This window comes from Bison bison, unplaced genomic scaffold, assembly GCF_000754665.1.
Source record: "Bison bison bison isolate TAMUID 2011002044 unplaced genomic scaffold, Bison_UMD1.0 scf7180017864098, whole genome shotgun sequence".
NCBI classification, from domain to species: Eukaryota; Metazoa; Chordata; class Mammalia; order Artiodactyla; family Bovidae; genus Bison; species Bison bison.
Genome location: NW_011494670.1, coordinates 6699472 through 6723538, shown reverse-complemented (window position 1 = coordinate 6723538; position 24067 = coordinate 6699472).

Here is a 24067-nt window from a genome sequence, read left to right as displayed (position 1 = left end):
TTAAGAGTAGAACATTAATGCAAAAAATATCTAAACTTTTCAACAATACACTGGGGTTTAGTTTGAATATCAGTTCTAAAACAGATGCTGATGAAGCCAAAGAAATCTAATAAGGAGAAAGTTCCCCTGTATGAAAATAAGCCAAGCCTCACCTACAAGGAGACAAAATTTAAGAGATATTAAACAGATATCACAATGATCTATTGTGATTTAGAAAAGGCAGAGGAACCAGAGATCACATTGCCAACATTCATTGAATCACAGAAAAAGTAAGAGAATTCCAGATAAATCTACTTTTGCTTCATTGACTACACTAAAGCCTTTGACTGTGTGGATCACAAGAAACTGGAAAATTCATAAAGAGATAGGAATACCAGACCACCTGACCTGCCTTCTGAGAAACCTGTATTTAGGTCAAGAAACAACAGTTAGAACTGGACATGAAACTGGACTGGACTGGTTCCAAATTGGGAAAGGAGAATGTCAAGGCTGTATATTGTCACCCTGCTTATTTAGCTTATATGCAGAGTATATCAAATGAAAGGCCAGGCTGGATGAAGCACAAGCTGGAATTCAGATTGCTGGGAAAAATATCAATAACCGACATGCAGATGACACCACTCTAATGGCAGAAAGCAAACAGGAACTAAACAGCTTCTTGATGAAAGTGAAAGAGGAGAGTGAAAAAGCTGGCTTAAAACTCAACTTTCAAAAAATAAAGATCATGGCATCCAGTCCCATCAATTCATGGCAAATAGATGGGGAAACAATGGAAACAGTGACAAGACTTTATTTACTTGGGCTCCAAAATCACTGCTGATGGTGACTGTAGCCATGAAATTAAAAGATGCTTGCTCCTTGGAAGAAAGCTATGACAAACCTAGACAGTGTATAAAAAGCAGAGACATTACTTTGCCAGCAAAGGTCCATCTAGTAAAAGTTATGGTTTTTCCAGGAGTCATGTATGGATCTGAGAGTTGGACCATAGAGAAGGCTGAGTGCTGAAGAATAGATGCTTTTGAACCGTGGTGTTGAAGAAGACTCTTGAGAGTCCTTGGACTGCAAGGAGTCAAATCTGTTAATCTTAGAGAAATCAATCCTGAATGTTCATTGGAAGGACTGATGATGAAGCTGAAGCTCCAATACTTTGGCTACCTGATGCAAAGACCTGACTCATTAGAAAAGACCCTGATGCTGGGAAGGATTGAAGGTAGGAGAAGAAGGGGACAACAGAGGACAAGATGGTTGAATGGCATCAATGACTCAATGAACACAAGTTTGAGTAAGCTCTGGGAGATAGTGAAGGACAGGGAGGCCTAGTGTGTTGCAAAGACTCAGACACAACTGAGCGACTGGACAACAACAATGATCTATTCACAGTGGACAAATAATCCAAAGCATTTGGACTTGGTGAGACTTCTTTTTCTTTTCTTTCCTTTGGGGACTAAAAATATTGTATATAACTGATTTTATTAGAATTCATATAAATTGCTGCCTTTCTCTGAATCTCACATGTGTATACCTGTTTGTGATCTATGACAAAGCAATTCGCCAAATGTTGCTTAAAATTAATCTGAATGACCCTTCTCTATAATTTCTCTAGTGATAATTTCAAAAGAATAATGATGAATAAGATGAGATTAAATATGCCTATGAGCAGAAGGCTCTGAATATTTGGAGTAACAGAAAAAGATAAAGTGGTTTTAGGTCAAAACATTAATAATAGGAAAAGAAGGTGAAATTTGAGTTGGGCATTTGGGTCTTGAAAGTTAATTAGGTTTGTTTCAGGGTTTATTATTGACCAGTGTGCACAGATGAGTTTTGATGGAGGGAATACCATTAGTCAAAATCTTAGTAAGATCCATAATGAAGAATAACTAAGGAATCACTAGAATAGACTGGAAAGGATTTAAAAGGTTATTTCAATTGTGAAATTGGGGAGTGTTAAACAAGATTTTCATATTTATCATGAGTATATCCATATTTAGTGATACATTGTGGAGTAATTGAGGGTGTGCATCATGAAAGTATTTGGTCAGTATGGTTGTGTTGTTGTTGTTTAGTCACTAAGTCATGTTCAACTCTTTGTGACCCCAGGGACTGCAGTGCACCTATCCTTCTACTGAAGGATAAAGTACTAAAGGAAACTCCCAGAGTTTCCTCAAACTTATGTCCGTTGAATCCATAATGCCATCCATCCTTCTCATCCTCTATTGCCCTCTTCTTCTGCTGCCCTCAATCTTTCCCAGCATGAGGGTCTCTTCCAATGAGTCAGCTCTTTTTAGTAATTCATACAGATTATGCCATATGTTGTGATTTTTTCTTTCAAGTGCACTCAGGCATGAAGGAAGGTTGAAATCATCTGGATAACTCTGTAAAGGAAATTTTAACCCATGTGATGCTCTCTCTGCTGCCAAGTGGGAATTTGGTTTCTCTTTTCAAGTCACTCACAAAAATCCTTTGAATGATCAGTATGTGATCTTTTCAAATCTCTTTAATGCATAGTAGTTTACATAATGCCTAGTACACAGTAGGTCCTCAATATAGTTTCTTTAATACTGTGTCAAGTACTCTATCCTAGTAGATGATAGCAAAGTTAAATTATTTATACATAATTGCATGAAATTATATCGTGTGTTTATTTACCAAAGGTTTTGAAAATTTTACCTCAAAAATGTAAGGTTAAAGTAAGATAACATATTGAAATTGTTTTGTGAATAATTTTAAGTGCTCTCCAGATATGGAATGTGATGCTAGATGTTTTAATAGTACTTGCATTCAACATTGTTTCCTCCAACTAAAGGCAATAGAACACTCTAGTATTTAAATTAGCATAGCACAGTTACTCAGTTAATATATATACAAGGGTCTGATTTGGTTTTGCCCAATTGGAACTGAAGGGAATGAAAAAATAAAACATTTCCTACTCACAGATAGGAAGTCTAATTGAGTTGCTTAAACAAGCACCAATTTTTGCTCAGGTTCAGATAAAAAAGAGAATACAATTAAATGTGCATGTATATTATACAAAGATATATAAGATATTCAAAGCTCTTGTGGTAATGATATAGTCATTTCCCAAGGTTGTCCTTTTGAATTGTACACGTTATTTACTATATAAGAAATCATAAACTCTAAATGGCTCCAGAAAAAGATCCTTAGCTGACTATATCTTTTTGTGCATATAGTAAAAATTCTAACACTGAATTGTACAATAGACTCACAGCTCTTTGGCAGTACCTAAATACAGCAACTCTTCAAAGTAGCATTAAGATCCTAGCCAATGCAATAAGGCAAGAGAAATAAAAGAGAATAAAAATTGGAAAATTGAATTGTTGTAGAGAAAATGATTATAAAGAAAATATAAAACCAACACACCATTAAAATTATTAATAGCATGTAAATATAACCAAGTCATTGGATTCAAGGTAAATGGATTATGTTCAATAATACAAAATCAATAATTTCATAGGTCAAAAAAATTAATGTTGACTATTTTAAATACTTAATATATCAGTTTATTTCTATATATCATTATTAATGTATAAAAATATAGTTTATTGAAAGATACTATTTATAATTATATCAGAAAACATCAAATGCCCAGGAATAAATCTAATAATAAGCAATAAATCTAATAGACTTATTAGAATTAATCTAATAAATATTTTAAATAAAATTTTTGTAAAAACTCTATGTCTCTGGAATTCTCCAGCCAAGAATACTGGAGTGGGTTGTCATTTCATTTCCTACTCCAGGGGATCTTACTGACCCATGGATCAAACCTGGGTCTACTGGACTGCAGGCAGATTTTTTACCGTCTGAGCTACAAAGGAAGCCCAACATACAGATACATATATTTTATTTATGTTTATCTGTCTGCAGGTCAGGAAGCAATAGTTAGAACTGGACATGGAACAACAGATTGGTTCCAATTGGGAAAGGAATACAATCAAGGCTGTATTTTCTCACCCTGCTATTTAACTTATATGCAGAATACATCATGAGAAATGCTGGGCTGAATGAAGCACAAGCTGGAATCCAGATTGCCAAGAGAAATAACCTCAGATATTCAGATGACGCCACCATTATGGCAGAAAGTGAAGAACTAAAGAGCCTCTTCATGAAAGTGAAAGAGGAGAGTGAAAAAGTTGGCTTAGAACTCAACATTCAGAAAACTAAGATCATGGCATCCAGTCCCATCACATCAGGGCAAATAGATGGGGAAGCAATGGAAATAGTGAGAGACTTTATTTTGGGGGCTCCGAAACCACTGCAGATGGTGACTACAGCCATAAAATTAAAAGACACTTGCTCCTTGGAAGAAAAGTTATGACCCACCTAGACAGCATATTAAAAAAACAGAGGCATTACTTTGCCAACAAAGGTCTGTCTAGTCAAAACTATGGTTTTTCCAGTAGTCATCTATGGATGTGAGAGTTGGACTATAAAAAAAGCTGAGTGCTGAAGAACTGATGCTTTTGAAGTGTGGTGTTGGAGAAGACTCTTGAGAGTCCCTTGGACTGCAAGGAGATCTAAGCAGGCCATCCTAAAGGAAATCAGTCCTGAATATTCTTAGGAAGGACTGATGCTGAAGCTGAACTCCAATACTTTGGCCACCTGATGAAAAGAACTGACTCATTTGAAAAGACCCTGATTCTGGGCAAGATTGAAGGCAGGCGAAGGGGACGACAGAGGATGAGATTGTTGCATGGCATTAACGACTCAATGGACATGAGTTTGAGTAAACTCCGGGAGTTGGTGATGGACAAGGAGGCCTGGCGTACTACAGTCCATGGGGTCCCAAAGAGTTGGATTATGACTGAATGACTGAACTGAACTGATAGAATAAAAAATCATTTTATATGTATTTATATAAATTGCATATGTTTGCATAAAAAAGGAGGAAAGAATTAGAGAAAGATTTTAAATCTTTGAATAAATGAGCAATATGTCATACTACTAAATAAATAGAGGAATATATCATGGTATTGAGTTGTAAAATTTAATATTGCACATACAGTTATTCTTTCCAAATTCATGTTCATTTATAATTCACTGCAATCATAATCAATATCTCAGAACTTTTCTATGTGTAGGTGTATGTGAATGTATGCACATTGATAAGCCAATGATTCATAAAAAGACAAAAGCCCAAGAATAGGCACAGCAATCTTAAGGGCACATGATGCTGGAAGACCTAAAGTACTAAATATCAGTACCATATTGCCTTAGTTAAAATAAAGCTATATTACTTATTACAATGTTGAATTGGCAATACTATAGATAAATCAAGTTAAAATATGCAATATCAGTGCAGCTGTGAAAGGATGGTCATTTTTAAAAATCAATGCTGGGTTGCCTAGGTGTCATAAGGGAACAAAAGGATTTTGGCCTCTCTTCACATCTAACACAAGAATCAATTCTAGGTAAATTGTAGATATAACTGCAGAATTTAAACTATAAGGATTTAGAAGAAAACGTAGAAAATCATTTCCTTGACATATGTGGAGGCAACGATTTCTTAAGAAGGCATAAAGAAACACCAACAATAAAGCAAATGTGCATGTGTGTATGTGTGTGCACACGCATACACATCTATATTAAGATTTAAAACGTCTCTTCATTAAAGTTCAGTTCATGAAAAGCACCATTAAAATTGTGGATGTAGCTACTCATTGAAAGAAGTTTGCAAAACATTTATGTCCAACAATGAACATTCATCCCAAAAATATTTTTAAAACTTCTACAAATGAGTAGGAAAAAGGCAACTTTTCAGAAAACTGAGAAAAGGACAAAAGTTTTTCATGAAAGAGGATATCCTATTGTTCAATGAATTTATGAAAAAATATTAATCAATTCTGTTATTTAGTGAGGAATTACAGATTAAACCAATAATATACCCCTCTGTATAAATAAGAATTGCAAAAAAAAACAACAAAAAACTGCTGGTTAGAATGTGAAGCAATCAGAACTCACTCTCATACACTGCTGATGATAGAATAAATTAATAGAACTGTTTCAGAAAATTGTTTGGCAATATCTTCTAAAGGTGAGCTTAGGTTTATTTTATGATCCTACAATTCAACTCTTTCATATATGTGCTACAAAATATGTATATATATTATCAGAAGATACCACAATGATGTTCATACCAACACTATTCATACTTTCCCAATACTGGAATCACCCAAATATCCAAAACAGAATGAGTAAATTGATTATAATATATTCCCAAAGAGAATATTATGCATCACCTGTAATACAGAAACTATAAATGTACAAAAGAAAATATTTGAAAATTCATGGATGTAACATTGAATAAAAGAGTTTAGATATTTTTAAAAGTATATAGTATGTCTATTTTTTTTTTAATTGTTGTGAAGTTTAAAAAAGAAAAAAATAATCTATGGTGTTAGAAGTCAGGTTATGGCTTGTTTTTAACAGTAGTGACTGAAGAGGGGCATTGGAGGCCTGAGTGGTATTGGGAATGTAATATTTCTTGACCTACATGCCAGTAACATGGGTATATTCATTTTGCACAAAATTAATCTATTTATGAAGTATTATTCTACATGTTAACATTCAGAAAAATATTCAAAACTTTGCCCTCAATGTCATTGTTTTGATGGCATGAGCATCACAAATAAAATCAGTATATTATTTTATTTTTTATTAAATAAAACAAAATTTAGGCAAAAGATCCATTCCTGAGTGATCTTTAGCACACTATCTGGAATTTTAGTAACTTTCATTTTGCTGTCATTTAGTCTTATTATTCCAGTGTATAGGATAATTTATCTTCAAACATTGCTAAGTAGGCATAAAGACATGCCCCTATACAAGCCTATAAATCTAAGTGATGTATATGTCTTCATTTATCTTTTTTTCCCCTTTCTCTCAGCCTCATATTGTGTGCTTTTCATTCTGTAAAGGTCATGATGGCTCATAAATCTTCTAACTGACAAGAGATCAAATTCATTTTCAAAAAGCAAGGAATTGTCACTTTACATAGTTTGAAAAGTATTGTTATTATAAGAAACATTCACTGTTTTATTGATAATAAGCATTTGGATAATTTACATAGATAATATATAAACAATTTACCCTCAAGAAGGTGGATCATGATATCCTTAAGCATGGACTGTGCATATTAACTTTCATCCATGTTACATTCAATTGTCATGTCTGCTTCAATTCCTTTCAGTTATGACACTTTTTGAGATTTTATTGTGTTAATGACCTTGACAATTTTGAGAAGTATTGGTCAAATATTTGCAGGATATTCTTCTATGGGAAAGGAGAAAAAAAGAATAACTTTATAGTGGATAGCTCTGAGATTTTCTATATGAACAGAGAATGGTATTTTTAGTTTTTATATTACACTTTATGTTATCTGTACTTCTAGAGTAATGTGGCTCACCTTCAAAAGGTGGCTGAATATTGCATTTTGCAAGGCTTGCATTTTTAATTTTTAAAACTTAAATTTTAGAAAACATTTCAGATATCATGAAGAGACAATATCAGTTGATGAAAAATGCAATAGCATTTATATTTAAAGTATATTGTTATAATACAGTAACATATATATTTAAAACTCTATATAATAAATCTTAAGTAAATATATAGGCATTCAACTATAATTTAAAAGGTGGGGAAAAACACATCAAATTACTATAAAAGGAGTCGTCTCTATGGAAGAGACTGAGGGACTGGGCCAGGGTCAGTGGTCAGCAGACCACTGTGCTATTGAAAATTTTTGCATTAAGAGTATAAGTATTTATACTCTGCTGGCTCAGAGATAAAGAATCCATCTGCAACATGGGAAGCCTGGGTTCAATCCCTGGGTGGGAAGGTCTCCAAGAGAAGGGAATGGCTACACACGGCTACCCACTTGCTTGGAGAATTCCATGGACAGAGGAACCTGGCAGACTACAATCCATGGGGTCACAAAGAGTCAGACAAAACTGAGCTACTTTCACTTCACTTCATTCATTTTTTTATGTTATTAAACATAATACACAGAATAAAGTAACATTTTGGTGCCCCCACTATAGCTTCATTCAGAAGACAAAGAAGATGTAACCTGTAAAAGAAATGGTACGGACCTAAAAGAAGCAGAAGATATTAAGAAGAGGTGGCAAGAATACACAGAAGAACTGTACAAAAAAAGATCTTCATGACCCAGATAATCATGATGGTGTGATCACTCACCTAGAGCCAGACATCCTGGAATGCAAAATCAAGTGGGACTTGGGAAGCATCACTACAAACCAAGCTAGTGGAAGTGATGGAAGTCCAGTTGAGCTATTTCAAATCCTAAAAGATGATGCTCTGAAAGTGCTGCACTCAATATGCCAGCAAATTTGGAAAAGGCAGCAGTGGCCAAAGAACTGGAAAAAGGTCAGTTTTCATTCCAATCCCAAAGAAAGGCAATGCCAAAGAAGGTTCAGCTACCACACAATTGCACTAAATGGCACCCCACTCTAGTACTCTTGCCTGGAAAATCCCATGGACGGAGGAGCCTGGTAGGCTGCAGTCCATGGGGTCGCGAAGAGTCGGATAGGACTGAGCGACTTCACTTTCACTTTTCACTTTCATGCATTGGAGAAGGAAACGGCAACCCACTCCAGCGTTCTTGCCTGGAGAATCCCAGGGACGGGGGAGCCTGGTGGGCTGCCGTCTATGGGGTCGCACAGAGTCGGTCACGACCGAAGCAACTTAGCAGCAGCAGCAGCACATGCTAGTAAAGTAATGCTCAAAGTCTTCCAAGACAGGCTTCAACAGTATGTGAACCGTGAACGTCCAAATGTTCAAGCTGGTTTTAGAAAAGGCAGAAGAATCAGAAATCAAATTGCCAACATCTGTTGGACCATCGAAAAAGCAAGAGAGTTCAAGAAAAACAACTACTTCTGCTTTATTGACTATGCCAAAGCCTTTGACTGTGTGAATCACAACCAACTGTGGAAAATTTTTCAGGAGATGGGAATACCAGATCAACTGACCTGTCTCCTGATAAATATGTATTCATGTCAAGAAACAACAGTTAGAACTGGACATGGAACAACAGACTGATTCCAAATAGGGAAAGGAGTATGTCAAGACTGTATATTGTCACCCTGCTTATTTAACTTATATGCAGAGTACATTATGAGACACACTGGGCTGGATGGAGCACAAGCTGCAATCCAGATTGCCAAGAGAAATATCATTAACCTCAGATATACAGATGGCACCACCCTTATGGCAGAAAGTAAAGAAGAACTAAAGAGCCTCTTGATGAAAGTGAAAGAGGAGAGTGAAAAAGTTGGCTTAAAGCTCAACATTCAGAAAACTAAGATCATGGCATCTGGTCCCATCACTTCATAGCAAATAGATGAGGAAGCAATGGAAACAGTGAGAGACTTTTATTCTGGGGGGGCTCCAAAATCACTGCAGATAGTGACTACAGTCATGAAACTAAAAGACACTTGCTCCTTGGAAGAAAAGTTATGACCAACCTACACATCATATTAAAAAGCAGAGACATTATTTTGCAGACAAAATTTCGTCTCATCAAAGCTATGGTTTTTCCAGGAATCATATATGGATGTAAGAGTTGGACTATAAAGAAAGATGAGTGCTAAAGAATTGATGCTTTTGAACTGTGCTGTTGGAGAAGACTCTTGAGAGTCCCTTGGACAGCAGGGATATCCAACCAGTCCATCCTAAAGGAAACCAGTCCTGAATATTCACTGGAAGAACTGATGCTGAAGCTGAAACTCCAGTACTTTGGCCACCTGATACGAAGAACTGACTTGTTGGAAAAGACCCCAGTTCTTGGAATGATTGAAGGCAGGAGAAGAATGGGACAACGGAGGATGAGATGGTTGGATGCATCACCGACTGACTCAATGGACATGAGTTTGAGTAAACTCCAGGAGTTGGTGATGGACAGGGAAGCCTGGCATGCTGCAGTCCATGGAGTCGCAAATGGTCAGACAGGATTGAGTGATCGGACTGACTAACTAACTGAATCTGTGAAGATGCCATAAAGCATGATCCATAAAAGATTGACTTTGAGAATTGATATGAACTTTGAAAAATTCTCTCTGCAAAATTGCCAAACTTCTTCCTTTAAAGTGTGGCCCTTGAATGAAGTGCATAAGTATTACCAGGGAACTTTTAGTTATCCCAATTCCTAGACCCCATCCAGACTTCTTGGATCAGAAACTCTGAAGATGAGGTCTAGCAATCTGTGTTTTAACAAATCCTCTAGGTGCTGCCAATATACAATAAATGATGAAAATCACCATTTTAATGAGCTAGTATCAGAAAGGAGCTTTAAAATGAGTCAATTCACTTAATTAATTAAAAGTAATAACAATCTTCCTGTACAATTATTGTTAAAACAGGAGTCAGAAATCAGTATTAACCTCAGTAGGGCCACTGCAGTAAACATTACTTCAAATTCATTCTTTACTAAAAAGAATCCCAGGTGTTTTTTCAGTCCATTATAGAGGGTGGTCATACTAACCAGCTCTGGCCAATGTGATACAAACAGATGTAACTATTTTTAAAGTATAAAGATTCAGCTGGCATGCTTTTAGTTTGGTTGGTTTTTCTGTTTTTCACTGTTTTCTCCTTGTTATTTAGTCGTTCAGTTGTGTTTGACACTTTGCAACCCTTTGGATTGTAGCCAGCCAGGCTCCCCTCTGTCCATGCGGGTTTCCATGTAAGAATAGTGGAAAGGGTTGCCATTTCCTCCTCCAGGGGATCTTCTTAATTCTTTTTCTTCTCTGGCATGTATAGAGGTGACCTATAGGTACAGAAGTATCTCAGAATCATGAGACTGAACACTTTGTGCTAAGGTTGGGATGGAACAAAAATTGCAGCTAGTTGGGACATTTTTGAGATAATCGGGACCATTTCACAGGTCTACCACAGTTTATCCTCAGACCTCACAAGTAAACTCTTATTTGATAAAGTTGCTGTCATTTTAGACATTGAAGGCAAACCAACATAGCAAATAATATAGAGGTTCAGTTTGGGTCAGATAAAAGGAGTAAAACAAAATGAGATGGGGAAAAAAACAGAAATGAGAGATATAAAATATATACAGGGCAATAGAGTAAAAGTTGATGAAGATCAATAAGAATGACACTGCATTCAATCTACACTTTAGATTCTCTAAATTTAGATCTGAATTTTACTCAGTAGTCTGTTATAAATGTGCCTGTCACTGTTAGGCTCCAGCAAAAACCCCAAATAGACATGTGCATCTTGTTTGTAACACAGCCACGCTATAGACACACAGAAAGAAAACTTTAGAAAGAAAAGATATAGGACTTCACCCTGCTTTACTGTTTGCTCCTTTATTTCTCTAGTTTCTAGTGGCCATAACCAGTAAACTCTTTCCATTCTAGCTTAAAAATTCTAAAAGAAGATGGATATCATTTGTTGTAATAATATATATAAACTAAAATACAAAATAAATTTTTCCCACTATTACACTCTGATTTATTTATTTAATTATTTTTGCTGGGAAGATGACCTTCCCCACAACATCCTGGCTGTGCATTCCAGTAAGCAACAGGAACTCTTTCCCCCAAATACCATTCTCACACACTTTGAGTTCTTGATTTCAGATGTAGCTATAATCCACAGTTAAAAAGCCTTTTTCCACATGAGTTCTTACTTCCTATTACAAAAGTGGGCTCATTGAATATGCTCTCTTTGTATAATACTGTCTATTGATGGCGGTGATTTCACATTCACCCTGGGGCCAGTGTTGTATTCATTTCCAAACAAAGCACTTTGCCACTTGTTTTCCCCTTTCTTATAGTAGCAGCCACAATGCCAACTTTTGGCATGAAACACAAGACAGCATTTCTGACTATTAGATCTGTGCCAGCTTTTAGAATCTTGTCTTTTTTGTGTTTCTACCTCGGGGACAGTAGATTAAAGAAGAATTTGCAGTAACATTTATACCCTTGGTCTGAGCATCAGGAAGATACAACTAAATGTGTGGTGGGAATTTTTTGTTGTTCAAGAAGATTTGAAAAGTAGAAGTGAAAAATAGCTCATTAAGGTGATATCTATTAACTCCATTTCCTGACCTCTTCAGTCCTTCAGAATCAAATTGTATCCTTTCAATGCTGAGGGGCACAGATGCTTTCTAAGCCGCAGCACATCTGCTCCAGTGATAACATCCCAAGAGTATTTATTTAACTCTAGCTACTGAAGTTGGATACGCTCTGGATGAGCTGCATAAATGACTAATTTGTCCCCCTTTCACTCATATAATGATGTGCATATTTTTTTTCGAGAAGCGTCAAAAAATTTTACACTTTACTAATAAGACCCCAGAAGACAACCATTTTCATCACCGTTTTTATTTTCTTGATGGGAAAGCTGAAGCACAAGAAGCCTTTGATTTTTTGAAGAATGCTCCAACAGAGCACATTTCTCCTCAAAGACACTGAGTGGCCCTTTTGATATTTTGAAGAGCTCTATAATTCCAAGAGAATTAAGTTGAAAGGGGGACAGAAATATGGCGTCTTGAGTGCAGATCACTGGTTTTTAAGTGTTCTTTGCTTTTCTTCTGTTATTAACTGTGTATGCTTTGCTCTTCAATGTCAAGAGAAACTGTGCCTGTTCACAGGAGGCTAAAAATGTCTTAGAAAATTTCAGTGAGTACTTATAAGATTAAGATGTTTCCATCCACAAGTATATCTAATCTCAGTGATAATGCACTGATTGGTACCGGTGGCCTCTCAATTAACAATGCACTTCACTGAAGTATGACCTTTCACAAGCAGGAACAGCCTTCCTCAATTTGGCATAAATCAGCAAAGTTTCTTATATGACCAGTTTTTTTTTAGTCTTATAATGTACCTGGAACTCCTGGCACAGTCCTGAATATTTGACATTTTACTTCTGATATGAGGGAGTCCTGCAGGTACAGTGTAAACTAATCTTATTCAATAACATCTGGACTTGCTCCTTCAGAGTAGTTTAAGATTATAAATAACAAAATGTACATATTCATATATATATATATGTCTTCTATAAATATAATTACTTTTAAACCATTTACTAAGACATAATCCATAAAATGTACAATGTAGCCATTAAGGTATACAATATTATTTAGTTTAATCACAAATATGTGCAATCATTACTGTAATCTAGAACATTTTCATCACCTCAAGAATGAAACCCTGTTCCCATTAGCTATCACCTCCTTATCTCTATTTATGTTTTCCCAACCCTAAACAACCACTAATCTATTTTCTATCTTGCTCTCCTTGGACTTTGCACATTAAAACAAAACTAAAAACAAACAAACAAAAAAGCTTTCTTCTTGTCTTTGTATTTCAGCATTTTTACTCTTATACCTTGTCAACTTAAAGAAAAATGTACAACTTGAATGTTGTGTATTTAGGTTTTACTCAGAGTCTTACTGAGGACTATAGCCTGGGAGATAGCTCTGCATAGTCAATCAGTAGCTCTGTGTAAACAGCTCCACAGAGGTAGGGGAGACGCCTCTGTATGCGTGTGTGTGTGTGTGTGTGTGTGAATTTTGAGGGCCTAGGAAATACATGCTGTCAAGCAGGTATCTTGGTAAAGATTACTGCTAATCATAGATTCTCAAGGTAATGATTTCAGTGCTTTTCTATGTACAGGAAGATGCCAGAATCCAGGGTCAATGAAACTCTTCCTGAGATATGTACTTAACTATCTAGAGGTGTGTTTATCCAATGCAGAGAGTGCCTCATTCTGTTTTTCATCTTGTATCCTCAAAGAGTATACTGTTGGTAGGCAATTGCAGTGGGTTGCAACTTCAACCTTTGTACAAAAAAAAGCAACACTCTTTGTTCTTTTTTGTTCACAATCTCCCCTGTTTTGGTCATAAATTCAATCAAGATTTAGGAGGTATTTTATGATGAATTTGTTCCACATTCACCTAGGAAGTACATTCCTAGGTCAGATAAGGATTTTCTTGATGGGACATTCATGTGTTAGAAATTCTCTGGATTATCTGTCTTACTGGTCTATTACAAACCAGGAAGTATTTTTCCCTGATTGCTTCATCCAATATCTATAGTTATAGTTATTTTATTAAAATTAATTTTATATAGAACTATATATGTGATCAATTGCCTCAAGACATTTAGCCATCATTAATTTTGTCAGAGATCTGGTTATACATTGGGTAATACAAGGAATAACAGTAATACCAGTACTAACATTAATAAGGTCATATTATAGCAGCATAAATTATACATAAATTATAAATAGTTTAAAAATAACAAAGAGGGGACTAATTAGGACAATTTTTAGTGCAACTAGTTTCAATCTAGATTGCCATAAGACACCAGGTCTGGAGGTGAACCAGATGAAGAAGCCAAATTCTGCAGGAACCAGGTAGAGAACAAAAGATAAAAGTTTCATCTTCATGTACAAAGGCACACTTTACTGCTTATTGTGTTTTATAAGTCACAATTAGCATAAGGGGAAAGGCTTCCTTGTATCTGGAAAACAAAGATTAAAAGCTGTAGGAGATCAGATCAAGATGGCCAGGAAAGAGGACTTGGAGCTCACCTCCCCCCACAAATACATCAAAAATATGCTTATATGTGGAACAATACTCACAGAAAACTAACTGGAAACTAGAAGAATAGCTCCTATACAACCAAAACTTCAAGGAAGATGTCCACAGACCTGAGTAGAATGGAAAAAAAAAGAAAAAAGAAAAGGCATCAAATCAGGACCTGAGCCCATAGGAGAGATCTAAAAGGAAGAGAAGGTCCACATGGGTGGACTCTCACCCTGGAGAGTGATGAGATTCAGGCACAGACTGAGTGTCCCACTTCTGGGGTCCTATGCTAAGGAGACAAGTCCCCTTGCCTGATGGAAAAATGGCTGGGACAGATATAAAGGCTGGAAAAGCCTAGACTCTACTCAAGAAGAGTGCACATGTGTTAGGTTGACAACAATCAGGGTGGAGAAAGCTCTGCGCTAGCAGCTACCATCTTGTTGCATTCCCCAATCTGAGTCGGGTAAACACCCAGGCCCTGCTCACTCAACACCACAGCTTGGCACAGGATCTGAGCCAGCCAGAACCTGAAAAAGGATACTGTCATAACTAAGCAGAGATAGACCCAAGGCCTAGGTGGTCCAGATGGGGTAGCGGTGGTCATTCTCAGTGCTTATTCAAGCAGCAGCTGCTGCTGCTGCTAAGTCGCTTCAGTCATGTCCGACTCTGTGCAACCCCATAGACGGAAGCCCACCAGGCTCCCCCATCCCTGGGATTCTCCAGGCAAGAACACTGGAGTGGGTTGCCATTTCCTTCTCCAATTCAAGCAGCAGTAGAAACCAAATTACCATGGTCCCTGTTCCCAGTTCTTGCTCCCAACTCAGTCTTTGCATTGCTGTTGTTGTTCAGTTGCCATGTCATGTCCCATTCTTTGTGATCCCATGGACTGTAGCACACCAGACTTCCCTGTCCCTCACCATCTCCCAGAGTTTGCCCAAGTCCATGTCCATTGAATCGGTGATGCCATTCAACCATCTCATCCTCTGTCATCCTCTTCTCCTTCTGCCTTCAATATTTCCTGGCATCAGGGTCTTTTCCAATGAGTCAGCTCTTTGCATCAGGTGGCCAAAGTACTGGAGATTCAGCTTCACCATCAGTCCTCCTAAAGAATATTCAGGTTTGATTTCCTTTAATATTGACTTGTTTGAACTCCTTACTGTCCAAGGGACTCTCAAGAATTTTCTCCAGCACCGCGGTTCAAAATCATCAATTCTTTGGTGCTCTGCCTTCTTTATGGCCCAATTCTCACGTCCATACCTGACTACTGGAAAGACCATAGCTGTTTATGATAAGAGCTTTCTAAAAATTATAAATTTAGAACACTTCCCTCTTTAAAGAATCAATCATCTGACCATTGATAAGTAGGATCTTAATAGCTACTCAAACTCAAAGATGCAAGAGACATCTCCATGTGAGAGTACAAAGGATGTAGATTCATAAGATCTAGGAAGTGTACTCCCCCCCCCAAAAAAATAGTCCAGAAAATAAAGCTTATATTGTATAGACAGACACAAAGGCAGTTGAGATGATAAAGGCCCCTAATGGACTTGGATCTGTTATAACAAATTTCTCTGAGGCTAGCTTGGATGGATAAAGAGGTAATAGACTGAACATCAAATACATTAATATGTATACCTTTCAGATGGCAGAGACCACAGAGAATTTTTCTAACTGGTCAATACACCAAACTTTCAAGACATAGGACAAGACACCTAAGATCAGGCAGAACATTTATAGCTAATGCACAAAAAGGTAATGAACGTTTCTCCTGAAAAGCTTTGGTTCCCTTAAGAGCAGAATTAAAAAAAAAAAAATTGTTTTTTTCAAAATGGCCAGAATAATCAAGCATATTTTTATTGGTTTTTAGAATTATTGTTGCCTTCTCCAGAAAATCAATTTTGGTGTTATATGAGGAAGTTCAGAGAGAGAGAGACAGCAAGAAGATCACTGTGGTGGGCATTTAGAAAAATGTGCATGTGTGCATGTTAAGTCACTTCAGTCATGAACAGACTCTTTGCAATCCTATGGACTGTAGACTACCAGGGTCCTCTGTCCATGGGATTCTCTAGGTAAGAATACTGGAGTGGATTGCCACGCCCTCCCCCCCGGGAACTTCCTGACCCAGGGATCGAACCCAAGTATCTTATGTCTCCTGCATTGACAGATGGGTTCTTTACAACTACTGACACCTGGGAAGCCCTTTGAGAAAAACAGGGAGGAGCAAAGGGAAAGCCTGAGCCAGCATCAGTTGCAATTTTAAACTTTGATATGGTTTCAAGCAATTTTAAAAATTGATTTCCTGTAAAGAAGTTACTATTTCCTTTTTCAGAAGCACCTAAATACCAGTCAAAATAAGTTTTCACTCAATCTCTCTGATTTTACTTCCTGCTTTCTCTAGTGGTATATGAAAAAAAAAAAAAAAAGGTGGGAATGTCAAAAGAGCCCCATCTCAGCCATTTCAGAGTGAGATCTCTTTTAGTTAATAACTTTACAAAAAGTTTAAAGCCATTACACAAATTAAAAAAACCAGACCCAGATTGCATAACTTGTGAATTCTACAAAATATTCAAGGAAGAAACAATACAATTTCTACACTAATATTACCAGAAAAGAGAAAATATCTTTCAACTTATTTTTTAAATTCAAATTACCCTGAAACAAAAAGCAAACACATTTATCAAAAGAATAGGGAGAACTACAGGCTAATATCTCTTATGAACTTAGAGACAAAATGTTCTTAAAGCAAACAGCTATTCCACGTGATACTGATGGTCCTAATCCAGGTAATAAGGCAAGAAAAAAGCATGAAAAACCTTTAAAAACTGCTAAGTAGTGGGCTAAAATCTCTTTATTTATAGACAATACAATCATCTACATTAAAAATCCCAAGAAGTCTACAACGGGCCTAGGATATAAGGTTAATATAATAAAATCAATAATGTTTGTATATGTTAAAAAATTGTAAATTAAAGTTTTAAACAAACAAAAATTCCCCAGGTAACTGAAGAAATTCCTTGGAATAAAAAAGGCTCTTCCTATCTCAGGAAGATGTCTCACATGCTCTTCTCTCTTGAGAACCTTGTACATTCTCAAAGTGAGTGAAGGGACATAGAGCTAACTCTTTTGTTTCAAGTAAATTATGATATAGAGTTTGGGTTCACACTCAACTTGCTATCGATGTACCAGACACCCTTGAAATATTCAGAATGGAAGTTAAGGAAGATGCCCATTTTTACATTCCGTTACATAGATTCCCAACAAAATTAATTTCCCAATACTGCCAAGTCACTTCAGTCGTGTCTGACTCTGTGAGATCCCACTGACAGCAGCCTACCAGGCTCCTCCGTCCATGGGATTTTCCAGGCAAGAGTACTGGAGTGGGGTGCCATTGCCTTCTCCGATTTCCCAATAAATGGGTGGTAAAAAAATAACCTACGCGGGTTGACTATTTGATTTCCTAATGTTGAACAACAGATCATAGAAAATATAGATTTCTTTGTACTTGACAGGAACTCTTCACTCCCACTCTCAGGGCACTCTGTCTCAATTTCAGCAGGTCTCACATCAAATTTCACTCTTTCTTTGCTACCATATGTATAAAGAACTCTCTCTTACTTTTCTCAAGTCTCTAAATCAGAACCTCCTATTTCATTTTTATTTTAAAAATACTCATTCCTACCTAATATACACATAATATGTAATATAGACATAAAATCATGATATTTATTATCTGCCTCTCTTGCTAAATAAAAATTTGAGGATAGAGCTGGACATTTTTTCCCTCACAGCTATGGTCCTAGTATCTAGCACCATATTTGAAGGTCAGCAAATCTTCATTGAATTAATTAATTGATATTTACCAGTCTCTGAAATTTCCTTGTCCAGTTATTTACTTATATATTATTTGTTTCCTTTCTAGAATGTAAGATCTTGAAAGTAATAACTATGTGCATCTTCTCTATTGCTGAATCCTTGGATCCTACAAGAGTTCATAGCACATAGGAAGCACTTAGCTATTGTTCAAAATTCTAGAAATTATCTATGAATCCATGATTATAATTGGTGATGAATTTTACTTTTTAAAATATTGAAATCTATAAATAAATAAATGACATTTCAAATATCTCTATGAAGCTATTGTGATATTCTTCATGTAGTCAGTCAATTTCATAAATGGTTCTTCTTTGTGTAGAGATCATAACACATGACTTGCATTGTAAGATTTGTTTATAGCTAGCATTTGTGTCAGAGGATACTGAGTTAATTAACTAAATTGGATTCATTCAGATTACACCTGTTTCTAATTTCCAATGGATTAAGAAAAAAGACATTTAAAACTAAAATGTCCTGGACCTCATTTTAGATGATGAGTGATTGTTTTGATGTATTAAATTATTTCTCATATTTTTGTCTTCACCATTTCTTTTTTTAAAATTTTTTTAAAATTTAAATTTATTTATTTTAATTGCTTAAGATAAAATAGTATAGAGGAATATAACTAGTGAAGTAATGCAAACATTTTCACAGGTTAAGTAATGAATATCTGTGTGTTGCAGAAGTGGCAATAAGCAAATGTTTGGCAAACATATAGGGATCAGTGAAGAATTGTGGATACCTCAGGAGACAAGAGAAATAATAAGCCATTAATTCCTAAGAACTCATGGGCACCTTATGAATAAATCACAAATAAACCACAGGCTGGACAGGTGATGCTGCATATAATTTGTAACACAGAAATTCAAGGAAGTAGAAATTCAAAAACAACAATATTGGAAAGACCAGCCACACAAATATGCTCAAAGTCAAAAGATAAATAATCATAATTATGTACACAAAGAAGTGATTTTTGAGACATCATTCTTAAATAGGAAATGATTGAATAATATTTCTCTACTGAGATCCATAATCCTGGAGACAAATTCATGGATTTGTTTACAATGGTTTATGGTCAAGAGGGAAGAGGTGCCCCCCTAGAACTTCCACCTAGAACTGATCAAAGGTGGTGAAATTCTATAATTGTGATATTATTAGTCCACTATCTTACTAAGTTTCAAAGAATGAAGAACCTAGTTATTAGAAAATATTCTTTGAAAAGTCTGGTAAGACTGCTTCTCAAATCCATTCATGTTGACTTTTATTGAGTGTGCTTCTTCTCTTTTACTATTATTTTAATTTTTCTAGAGCTTCAGGAAGAGTGTTAAACTGCTATGAGACTGGCATATTAAACAATTCTATTTCTTCAAAAGATACCAAAGACAGGTCAGTGTGGCACCTCAAGAAAAAGGATTTTTATGTACTTTCCACTATGATCATGGTGTTGTTGAGTGGCTAAGTTGTATCTGACTTTTTTTGCAGCCCTGTGGACTGTAGCCCCCCAGGTTCCTCTGTCCATGGGATTTTCCAGCAAGAAAACTGGAATGGGTTGCCATTTCCTTCTTCAGGGGTCTTCCCAACCCAGGGATCAAAACTAAGTCTCTTGCATTCCAGGCGGATTCTTCATTTTTTTTAAATTTTATTTTATATTTTAACTTTACAATATTGTATTGGTTTTGCTATATATCAAAATTAATCTGCCACAGGTATACATGTGTTTCCCCATCCTGAACTCTCCTCCCTCCTCCCTCCCCATACCATTACTCTGGGTCGTCCCAGTGCACCAGCCCCAAGCATCCAGTACCATGCATCAAACCTGGACTGGCGACTCGTTCCATATATTATATTATACATGTTTCAATGCCATTCTCCCAAATCATCCCACCCTCTCCCTCTCCCACAGAGTCCATAAGACTGTTCTACACATCAGTGTGTCTTTTGCTGTCTAGCATACAGGGTTATTGTTACCATCTTTCTAAATTCCATATATATGCGTTAGTATACTATATTGGTGTTTTTCTTTCTGGCTTACTTCACTCTGTATAATAGGCTCCAGTTTCATCCACCTCATTAGAACCGATTCAAATGTTTTCTTTTTAATGGCTGAGTAATACTCCATTGTGTATATGTACCACAGCTTTCTTATCCATTCATCTGCTGATGGGCATCTAGGTTGCTTCCATGTCCTGGCTATTATAAACAGTGCTGCGATGAACACTGGGGTACACGTGTCTCTTTCAATTCTGGTTTCCTCAGTGTGCATGAGATTCTTTACCCCTGAGCCACTAGGGAATCCATTATAGTCCTGAAGCCATACTTATTCTATGCCTCAAGGTTCTTGGTTTTTAAAATTGATAGCTCCCTTAGAGGGTAGATTGGTTACAATATTTTAGTCAATTTCCATTCTTGAAACCCACAAAATACATTTTTTCTATGAAGGTCAGGAACATGACATGAAAATTTGTGAAGCGTTCCATATATTTTAAGGCTTCCCTTTTGGCTCAGCTGGTAAAGAATCCGCCTGTAATGAGGGAGACCTGTGTTCGATCCCTAGGTTGGGAAGGTCCCCTGGAGAAGGGAAAGATTACTCATTCCAGTATTTTTGCCTGGAGAATTCCATGGACAGAAGAGCCTGGTGGACTACAGTCCATGAGGTCGCAAAGAGTGGACTGGACTGAATGACTAACAGTTCACTTTTTCATTTGCTGATGAACTACTGAAATTGACTATAAGATCAATTTTCTATGACATTTGTGGTTTACTTTAGACATTTTCCTTCTTTCTCTTTCCATTTTCCCCCCATTTAATTTGCTGTGTGTATACTTTGGTGATATATTGTCTTTTCCTTTGTTAAGGTTAATTATTAGAACTATTCCTAATATTTAAATGTTATCCTGTTTTCTTAACCCTTCTATCAGATTCTTTTTTATTAAGGCTTATTAGTGATCTAGTAGGTTAGCCTTTTCTCATGTACATCACTGCTGCTCTTTAGCTCTTCAATGACTTCCGTTCTTCATAACAAGCATAGTAAGATGCCTCTTTTTCCTTTTCTAAGAAGCTAATGTATCATTATCTCTGTAGATTAAACTGATCAATTTCTCTGCTTGAACCTGTGTTTGGATATTCTCTTTTTCTATTTTAGTTTCACTCCTTCTATTTAAATAAAGTTGCAAGCAAATAACAATTAAACCAGACTAGTTTTTCATTCAGCAATTTTTGGTGGCTATAGTATTTCTTCTAGATTTTATCTTTTATCTTAAACTCTAACTCCTGACAGTTAGGGCCAGAAAGGCACAATGCTTCAAAAGCAAGATATGAAATTGTCAATAAAAATCAGAGAATAGTTGTTTAGAATATTTCCCTCATGCAAAAGCCAATAAATATGTGCCAATGAGAAAAACAATGACAGTTAATATCAGGACAATTGATAAATGACAAGTGGAAACAGACTTAAGCAGGAATCCAACTGCCAGTATGATGCTTATCTGTAATCCTGTGATATCATCAACAAATAATTATTGAGTAGTGTTTGAAGAACTATAGGTTGACCACTTAGACATAGGACAGAGGGCAATAAATTTATTGATTATTTTATATTCATCTATTTCATAATAGTGTATTCTCAATAATGTTTGAATGATGCTAAAGCATCTTTCAGAAAAAGGCAACTGAGGTTTATACAACTAGTAAAAATGCAGACTTTGTGTTTGTAGTCACTTCTCTCTGATGCCCAAAACCATGCCTTTCCAATACACAGCACTGACTGCTAACTAATTGTTCTAAATCATGTGAGCTTAGTAAAGAACAAGTTAATGAACCATTAATCCACATAAATGCAACATTGAATATTTGAACAGCAAGCTACCTATAGTACTAAAGATTTTAAAACGTGGTTCTAGGTGTTCTGATTCAGAAAAATGCTTTCTAATTGAGTGGTGCTAAATATGAGAACCATTGAGCTGGTATAAAATAAATTAAAAATTGCATGTCAATACATAATGTAAATCGAAGCATTTCCACAATCTGAGTGGCAAAAATAACTGCTGTCCCTCTTCGTTAGTGTTAGGAATATTTTATTCAACTATTTCTGAGCCTTCTTAAAGCTTAAACCAACTCCCCAAATCATTTCAGAGTAGAGATTTGGGCACAGGTGTGTAACATTAATTTACAATCACAACTCCTAAGGACAAGAACTGTGCTATTTTAACACTTCCTGCAGTATCAAATATCCCCCAAATTTGCCAATAATAGGACAGTAATTATCAGTGGTCATAAAGACAACTGTCAAAAGGTTGTCTTTTTGTGATAAAGAAACACTCTTTATCAGTGTTTCTTCACTGAGAACATGCAAACAACCATAGACTGGGAGGATTCCAACTGACTTTTTTTTTTTTTGAAGTTTAAAATTTACAAGAGAATAGAATCTTAAAGTGAATTTATTTAACATTTTCAAGTCCTACCTGGTTTGCAAAGACTTCTGAATTCTGACGGACTCAGAACTCAGATTTGAACCAGTATCCACTGCTGCCCCTCCCTACTAAGTTCCGCCAAGAAAGGACTTAGGTGACCTCCCATGCTCTTCTATTTCTACTAGGAAGAATGACATCACACTTAAAGCTATAAAAGCATAGAAGTTTGAACTTTTGCAAAAATTCCATGGGTTTGAAACAGACACAGCTTGGCTAGTGGGTGGATTTAGAAAACTTTTTTTTTTGGTGCATCATCAGTTTCCTTCATCTCGGTTCCATTTGGTTATCTATTTCCTCCGTTTTCTTCAGATGTTGTTTCTTTGCACTTGTTTCTTGGTTGGATCATATTTTTAAGTCTGTAATTAGAGAAGCCACCTGTGGATAGTGCCTTCTGTCTGCTAACGCTGACACTGAAAATTCCCTTTGTTCCTCTTCTATTCTGGTTTCATTTACCAACCTCTCTCTTTTTTCTCCTTTTTTTTAAATTTTTATTTCACACTGACAAAATAGAGACTTCCAAATGAAGTATACTTTGCTACAGTTGGAAATCTCTGTGGGGTTAATAATGTGCAGCTTTCTGTTGCTTGGAAAAAGAAACTTGTAATCTAATTTTGATTGTAGATAGGCATTAACACATCCTTACTGTCATGCAGTCAGGGCCTGTGTTACTTATCCTTAATTTATTGTTGCTTTCACTTTAAAGGACAGTCCAATTCACCTCAGCCAGTGAATTGCTTCTCCCAACAATTTTTCTTCTTTCTCTGCTTTTCTCCCTTTCTGCCTTAGGAGTCGTCATATCTCCAATCATCAGTTTTCCAACTTCCCTCACCAAAGTTGAAGGTCAATGTACAGCAGACTCTTTAGTGGTAGAATTGTGGATGGGGCTCCTTTTTATTCCAGCTGAGGACAGACCTGTTTCCACAGTGTCATTATCATTGTCTTCCACCATCCCTCTTTTGTTCTTTATTTCAGAATCTGAGCTATTTGTTTACTTATTCACATTTTATTTTTTGTACGTACTATATGTTTTAGGAACTGTGCTAGATTCTAGGGATACTGCAGTGAGTAAAAAATAAGAGAAATGATTTGTGCCTTTTAAGCCTACAGCTAGTTGAGTTTGGGAAGATGGAAATCAAGAAAAGAA